We start from the raw sequence: 8,736 nt of genomic DNA, 5'->3' as shown, positions 1-8,736 counted from the left end.
AACATACACAGAACTCGGTGCTTAAGGACGGTTCCAGTGAGACAACCCACCATGTACTCCTACATGGCCTCTCACCGCTACCTTTACCAAAACGTGTTCACACGTTCACTCTCAGCACCAGAACATATCGTAACACTCCAATTCATTCCCAATGAATCAGACCTGACACAGCTCTAAGCAATAGCAGGCATGGCATGGTAGGAACACAACATGGCTCAATCAACTCCTACACATGCTAGTGGGTTTCAACTATTTACTGTGGCAATGACAGGTCATGCAGAGGAATGGGTTCAACTACCGCAGCATAAAGTAGCAGTTGAATCATTGTTGTCCTAATGCAATAAAAGAGAGCAGGAGCGACAGAGTGGGATTGTATCGGAATGAACAAGGGGGTTTGCTTGCCTGGTAGATCAACAGGGGGGGCACTGCTCCACTGATAGGTACTCTCGAACACTTTCCGGAGCAGGACCTATCGAGAAGGAACGGTGTCGGAAATCAAACACAAGCATGTGCAACATTATGATGCATGAACATGGCATGAGTATGTGATGTTGTATGAGCTAATGCAACTAGCAACACAATTAAATGAAGTTGGTTTGAATACAGGATTCAAATTCAAACTCCATATATGATTAGTTAAATGCCATTTATTTGTTTTGTCCAAAACAGAGGACAAACATTGTTCAAACATGCATGAAAATGCCATAAACAGATTCCTTGAATTTTTCTGATAATTTTTCATATATAGATTATTTCATTCTGAGTTATAGACTATTTTTTATGATTTTCAGAAGTTTTGAACATTTTCTGGAATTTCCTGATTAATTTTAAACCAGAAAATGAAATATTGCGTCGGCATTGCGTCCTGCCTGCGTCAGCATGTCAACGGAGCCGACCAGGTCAAACCTGACGTGTGGGGTCCACACGGCAGTGACTCAGTTAGTTAACAGAGGGGTTATTCCTAATCTAATTTAGATTAGTGGCGCTGGGGCCCACTGTCAGTGTCTCAAGGTTAACTAAGTGGTGATTAGCTTCAGCTAATCACCTGGCAGGTCGGGCCCACATGTCAGGCCGGCGAGGTTAACGCCGGCGACCTCTGGACGCGGCGGCGGCCGCGTTACAGGCCATGGGAGCGGCGACTAAGGGCACCGGGGCGTAGCCCGGGCTCTTGCGCAGCCAGCTGAGCAGGTAGGGGAAGCTGGGGTGGCCGGAGTCGCCGGAGCGGAGCTTGCCGGAGCGGAGCTCGCGGCGGCGGCCGGAGCTCGGCTCGAGCGATGGAGGGGCTAGAGGCGCAGGGAAGCAGAGGAGTAGGGGGGAAACGACGGCGGGGCTCACAGCGGACTTGCAGGGCTGCTCGTTGTGGCGGGGGACGTGCTGGAGACGACGGAGCGGCGATGGCGATCTACGGCGGCCGGAGGCGAAGACGATGGCGATGGCGACGCTCCAGGGCTTCCCGCGTCACGTGGCTCGACGGAGAGGTGGACGGCGACGTGGAAGAGCTTCTGAGCTGGTCGGAGAAGCGAGGGGGCGGTGGCTACGGAAACGGCGAACGGCGGCGACGGCAGTGCTCGGGCGGTCGCGCGGGAGAGAACCAGGGGAGGAGGGAGAGAGAGGGAGAGGGAGAGAGGTGCGGGGCGTCGTGGCGACGTCCAGGGAGGCCAGAGCGACGAGGAGGGGAAGCAGGAGGTGGCGGGGAGACGTGGCCACGGCCGGCTGTGGTGCGGCCACGCAGCAGCTCCTACTGGCAGGAGCTTGAAGAAGCTCCTGGCAATTGGGCTGGGCCGGCCTGCTGGGCCGCAGGGCCAGGCCAGGCTGCACAGGTGAGTTGGCCCGGGTAAGTATTTCCCTTACTTTTGTTTTCTGTTTTTCTATTTTCTAACATTTGTTTTGATTTAGTAAAAAATTTAAATCATTTTATTTACTTCTGTCAATTTTTGCAGGGACCTCGGGGATTATTCCAAAGCCCCTCACCAAAATTCAGAATTTTTGGACATATATAAAATATATAACATATATATCCAATGCAAATAAATATTGGATTAATTCCAAATGCCCAAAATAAATACTTATGAGATCCTAAAAATATTGGTTTGATTTTTATCTCTGTCCAATATTTTCAGAGAGCAACATGAATATTTTCTTGAACCTTTTTGGAGCAATTTTTAACTGGGTTATTTCCAGAAATGATTCTGAGGGTTTCACAAATCCCCATTTAAAATTTAAATGGAATTTAACATGATGCACACATGACTCGCTAGCCTTGAGCATACCAGAACTAGGGATGTGACAATCCCACAAGGAAGAAGAACGAGTCCATGAAGAAGACAAATGGACGTAGTCGAACAGATCCTCACAACCCGGAAAGAAACAAGCAACATAGTAAACAACCATCACATCAACATGGCATGATGCACAACCAAGTATGATGCATGTTCGGTTTAATGAAGCATGGCATGGCAAAGTGCACAAACAACACTACAAGTTAAGTGGAGCTCAATATGCAACGAGTTGCATATTGACGAAACACCACATTCAAGTTATTTAGTTCGATCTCGTTTATGTACCCAGCAATATTAAATGTTGATTAACATGGCAAAAGGTGAAGCAAAAGATAACTACCTATCTAGGCAAGTTTAAATGAGGTCGGAACAACAAACAACAAGTCCGAAAAAATCCTCATGTGCAATTTATGGATTTGGTACTGTTCTGCCCTAAACCATATTTTAGAGTTGTTAAAAATGCAAAGTGATGCCACCATGTTGAACTAGGCATTTTTCTACCCCATTTACATATAAAGTTTGTTGGGTTTGGAGCTACGGTTATTTAGTTATGAATTAAATCATTTTAGCATGCTATATGAGCAAATTTAATCAAACATTATTTTAAGCATTTCAAACATGGATGAAAATGACATATTATGAAACTAGATGAATTTCTAAGCATTTTGCATATAAAGTTTGTTCTAATCCGATGCACGGTTCATGCGATATGATATGCATGAAGTAGGGGGGCTTTTCTGCAAACTGGTGTTCTCTGGAATAATAGATAAATTCGTTCAGGGAAAAAAATATGTCCTGGGCCAAAACTGCGGCATCACTGGGCTGAATAGGAGGAGCTGTGGGGAGCTCATCCATGGGCCAAGCCCAGCTGGAGAGGAGGAGGCCCAAACGCAGCAGATCTGGCCTCGGGTGTGCTTGCGGCCCAGGAGGCTGGCCACGTTGGCGCTTGAACGGGTCAACGGAGGCGAGCGGACGAAAAAGAGTAGCACGACAGGGGCTAGCAGGCACGGCGGCACGACACAGAGCAGCGCACAAGCTTCGGCGAGCGGGCAAGGCGGAGGGAGAAGGCGGCGGCGAAGATCTCTCCGGGGGCGTCGAGGAAGGCCTGCACTGCAAGAGCGCAAGGCTCCTCTTGCTGTTCGGGAACGAAGGCGGCTGCGGGCACTCGGGCGGTGGCGCGTGGCTGGCTTGCAGGTCGCCGGAGCAGCGAGGCAAGATCGGGCAACAGGGAGGCGCCGTGGCTCCAGAGGAGGTCCAGAATGAGAAGACTCGGGTCAACAGGGACGTACGCGGCCAGGAGGGCGCTCGTCCTGTCGCTCGAGCAGAGGAACCGAGCAGAGGAAAAGAACGGGCGAGCTCATGGTCGCGGGATGGAGCAGAGACTCGGTCGACGACGGCCGAATTCGGACGTGGGGAACGAGGACAGTCGGCGGCGCTGTGGATGAGAGGTTCGGCGAGATGGGCCTGCAGGTGGCGGACGGCGTCGGGGCTCCACCGGATCTGACGAGAGGAGCCGGTCCCCGAGCAGTACAACGCCGGCTCGGCTCCGGAGCTTCGCCAGAGGCATGCGGGCACGGCAGCGCTGTCGGAGGAGATGCAGGCGTCGAGGAGGGTACGGGACGAGGATGCCGGCTTGGAGAGGAGCACTCGGGCGCGGCTGCTTCTTGGGGTGACGAAGAGGAGCTCCTCTCCTCGTGGAGCTCCTGGACGAGGGGGCGACAGGAGCACGGGCGCGAGCCGTTCAGGGAGGTGTTGTAGGGTGCTAGCAGTGGAGAGGCTCGACGAAGCAGACCAGGGCGCGGGGTCGAGGTCCGGTGCACGCGCACGGGAGGAGCGGGGCTCTGCTTGCAGGAGGCTGGGAGCGAGGCTGCGGTGGATTTGCTGGATCTGAAAACGAGGAAGGAAGGGGTTTGCGGGATCTGCTTGCGGTTGGTTCGCTGGTGATCCCGAGGGAAACCAGAGAGAGTGCCGGCGGGGAGGAGGATCCCTAGAAAATAGGGTTTGGCTTGATTTGGTAGGGGTTGACTATATATAGGGACAAAAAGATTAGGTTAGGGGCTATCTCGTCCCTCCGATCAAAATCGAACGGTCGGAAAAAATAAACTAGGGAGTCCAAATAAAAAAACGGTGATGTTTTGTAGATGTTTGGGGATGATCCGGACCCAACGGTGATGACTCCCTGGGTCGGGTTCGGGACAACTTCCGGACGCGCGCGAGGGGTTCGATGCACTGTGCAGAGAGGGTTTTCAGACCGTGTGATCGCATCGGACGACTCCGGACGCGAAGAGGGGTAGGAGGATGGACTAGGTGGGCTGTGGCGAGACTGCGAGGGGAGAAGAGAGAGAGAGGGCCCGGCATCTGTTTCCGGAGACCGAAAACGTCCAACGTTAGACCGGCTATATTGCCTCTATAGTTATCCGTTGGGGCGTCAAACGGACTTCGGATGCGATGAAACTTGGCAGGCGGCCTACCTACACTAAAATAAGACCGCACACCAACTTTCAACCCATTCCGAGAAAATTTTCCGACCACTTATAAAATAATATTTCGGACATGCCGCAGGCACGTGCGAGTGTGGTTGGACTCAGAACGGACAGCGGAGAGAACGGGGAAACCCGGACAGATGCAAGTTTTGAGAACATGATGATGCAATGTGAATGGTGACATGGAAATATGCAACATGCAAACGAATGACAAGGCAACAACAACGAATAACTGGAAGACACTTGGCGCGTCGGTCTCGGGGCGTCACAGCGCGGCTGGAGATGCTCTTATAGTCTGAAAACAAAATAACGGCAAGCTCACAAAGAGCCACAACGCCAAAAACAATAGGTCCAAAGGCCACAACCGGCTGGCATAACAAAGATAGGTAAACTAATCGCCTATCCTATTACATGACCGCCATCCAAACCGGTTGAAGATATCCCGCGCTACCATCTCCTAGCGGACAGATCCAGTAACCAAACGCTCCCTGGCCTTCGTCGGAGTGAGTAACGACCACATACGGATCAGCGCAGTAGCCCGGAATAAAACCTGCAAAAAATGAATATTTGTTGTTCTGTTAAAAGCCAAATCATTTCTGCAGTTCCAAATTGCCCACAACAAAGCACATACTCCTACGCGAATGTGTCTAGCTGTTTCGGACTCTATCCCAACAAATCACGTTCCAAATAACATACTAACCGAATTCGGAGGAGTAATGTTAAAGGCAATATGCACCGTGTGCCACAAAACTCTCGCCAACGGGCAGTCAAAGAAGAGGTGATTGATAGTTTCGTTCCGATCACAAAAACTACACCTAGTACATCCTATCCAGTTGCGCTTAACCAAATTATCCTTTGTTAAAATGACTTGTTTATGTACAAACCACATAAACACTTTAATTTTCAAAGGAACTTTGACTTTCCAAACATCTTTGGAACTAGGAATAGCACTAGAGTTAATGACATCGATATACACCGACTTAACTATGAACTCCCCAGACCTAGTAAGCATCCAACACAACTGATCGGGCTAATGAGATAGCTGAACCTCCATCAGTCTACTCACCAAATGAAGCCATGCTTCCCACCAGTCGCCAACAAGCGCCCTCCTAAACTGAATATTAAGGGGAATGGACTGCATAATCATTGCAACAAGAGCATCACGTCGTTGAACAATACGATACAGGGACGGATACTGAAGCGCCAACTGTGTTTCACCAAGCCAAGTATCCTCCCAGAAGCGAGTGGTGTTGTCATTACCGACTATAAACTTTGTTCTATTAAAGAAGGCAGCTTTGACTCTCATAAGCCCCTTCCAAAATGGCGAGTCAGTTGGTCTCACTATCGCCTGGGACAAAGTCTTGGGCTGTAGATACTTACTACGGAGAATCTGCGCCCACGTGGCCTCAGTCTCAACTGATAACTTATACAGCCACTTACTGAGAAGACATCTGTTCTTGACTTCAAGATTCTCAATACCAAGGCCCCCCTAGTCCTTTGGTCGACAGATGATATCCCATTTGGCGAGTCAGTATTTTCTCTTTAGTTCATCACTCTGCCAGAAGAATCGGGATCGATAGAAGTCCAGCCTTTTCCTAACACCAACTGGGACTTCGAAGAAAGATAAGAGAAACATAGGCATGCTCGTGAGCACCGAATTAATAAGAATCAATCGGCCTCCATATGACATGAGTTTGCCCTTCCAGCAACTCAGTTTCTTCTCAAACCGATCCTCGATGCACTTCCATTCTCTATTTGTCAGCTTACGATGGTGAATGGGTATACCTAAGTACGTGAAAGGTAATACCCGCAATTCGCATCCGAACAATTGCCTATAAGCCTCTTGTTCCTCATTGGCTCTACCAAAACAGAACAACTCGCTTTTATGAAAGTTAATCTTCAATCCGGTCAATTGTTCAAATAAGCAGAAAACCAGCTTCATATTTCTCGCTTTTGCCAAGTCGTGCTCCATAAAGATGATTGTATCATCAGCGTACTGCAGGATGGACACACCACCATCAACTAGATGAGGCACCAAGCCACCCACCTGAACGGCCTCCTTTGCCCTACCTATCAGAATTGCCAACATGTCAACCACAATGTTGAACAGAATAGGAGACATTGGATCACCTTGTCTCAGGCCCTTGTATGTCTGGAAATAATGACCTATGTCATCATTCACTTTAATTCCAACACTCCCTTTTTGCGTGAAAGATTCTACCTGGCGTCGCTAGGCTTCATCAAAACCCTTCATGCGTATGGCCTATTGAAGGAAAGGCCATTTGACTTTATCGTACGCTTTCTCGAAATCCACCTTGAAAACAACTCCATCTAGTTTTTTCGTGTGAATCTCATGGAGCGTTTCATGAAGGACCATGATACGTCTCCAACGTATCTATAATTTTTGATTGTTCCATGCTATATTATATTCTGTTTTGGACATTATTGGGCTTTATTATACACTTTTATATTATTTTTGGGACTAACCTATTAACCGGAGGCCCAGCCCAGAATTGTTGTTTTTTTGCCTATTTCAGAGTTTCGCAGAAAAAGAATATCAAACGGAGTCCAAACGGAATGAAACCTTCGGGAGCGTGATTTTCGGAACGAAGGTGATCCAGAGGACTTGGACCCTACGTCAACAAAGCAACCAGGAAGGCACGAGGTAGGGGGCGCGCCCTCCACCCTCGTGGGGCCCACATTGCTCCACCGATGTACTTCTTCCTCCTATATATACCTACGTACCCCCAAACTACCAGATACGGAGCCAAAACCCTAATTCCACCACCGCAACCTTTTGTACCCATGAGATCCCATCTTGGGGCCTTTTTTGAAGCTCCGCCGGAGGGGGCATCGATCACGGAGGGCTTCTACATCAACACCATAGCCTCTCCGATGATGTGTGAGTAGTTTACTTCAGACCTTCGGGTCCATAGTTATTAGCTAGATGGCTTCTTCTCTCTTTTTGGATCTCAATACAATGTTCTCCCCCTCTCTTGTGGAGATCTATTCGATGCAATCTTCTTTTGTGGTGTGTTTGTTGAGACCGATGAATTGTGGGTTTATGATCAAGTTTATCTATGAACAATATTTGAATCTTCTCTGAATTCTTTTATGTATGATTGGTTATCTTTGCAAGTCTCTTCGAATTATCAGTTTGGTTTGGCCTACTAGATTGATCTTTCTTGCAATGGGAGAAGTTCTTAGCTTTGGGTTCAATCTTGCGGTGTCCTTTCCCAGTGACAGTAGAGGCAGCAAGGCACGTATTGTATTGTTGCCATCGAGGATAACAAGATGGGGTTTATATCATATTGCATGAGTTTATCCCTCTGCATCATGTCATATTGCTTAAAGCGTTACTCTGTTCCTTTGAACTTAATACTCTATATGCATGCTGGATAGCGGTCGATGTGTGGAGTAATAGTAGTAGATGCAGGCAGGAGTCGGTCTACTTGTCTCGGACGTGATGCCTATATACATGATCATACCTAGATATTCTCATAACTATGCTCAATTCTGTCAATTGCTCAACAGTAATTTGTTTACCCACCGTAATACGTATGCTCTCGAGAGAAGCCACTAGTGAAACCTATGGCCCCCGGGTCTATTTTCCATCATATTGATCTCCCATCAACAAGCTATTTCTTTTGCCGTTTTTATTTTGCTTTATTTACTTTGCATCTTTATCATAAAATTACCAAAAATATTATCTTATCATATCTATCATATCTCACTTTCATAAGTGACTGTGAAGGGATTGACAACCCCTTTATTGCGTTGGTTGCGAGGATTTTATTTGTTTGTGTAGGTACGAGGGACTCGTGCGTGGCCTCCTACTGGATTGATACCTTGGTTCTCAAAAACTGAGGGAAATACTTACGCTACTTTGCTGCATCACCCTTTCCTCTTCAAGGGAAAACCAACGCAGTGCTCAAGAGGTAGTAGACCACAACCCCTTCGAGAATGTTCCTGTC

Source organism: Triticum urartu, chromosome 7 (genome assembly GCF_003073215.2).
Source record: "Triticum urartu cultivar G1812 chromosome 7, Tu2.1, whole genome shotgun sequence".
Classification (NCBI taxonomy): domain Eukaryota; kingdom Viridiplantae; phylum Streptophyta; class Magnoliopsida; order Poales; family Poaceae; genus Triticum; species Triticum urartu.
This window is presented reverse-complemented; position numbering follows the sequence as displayed.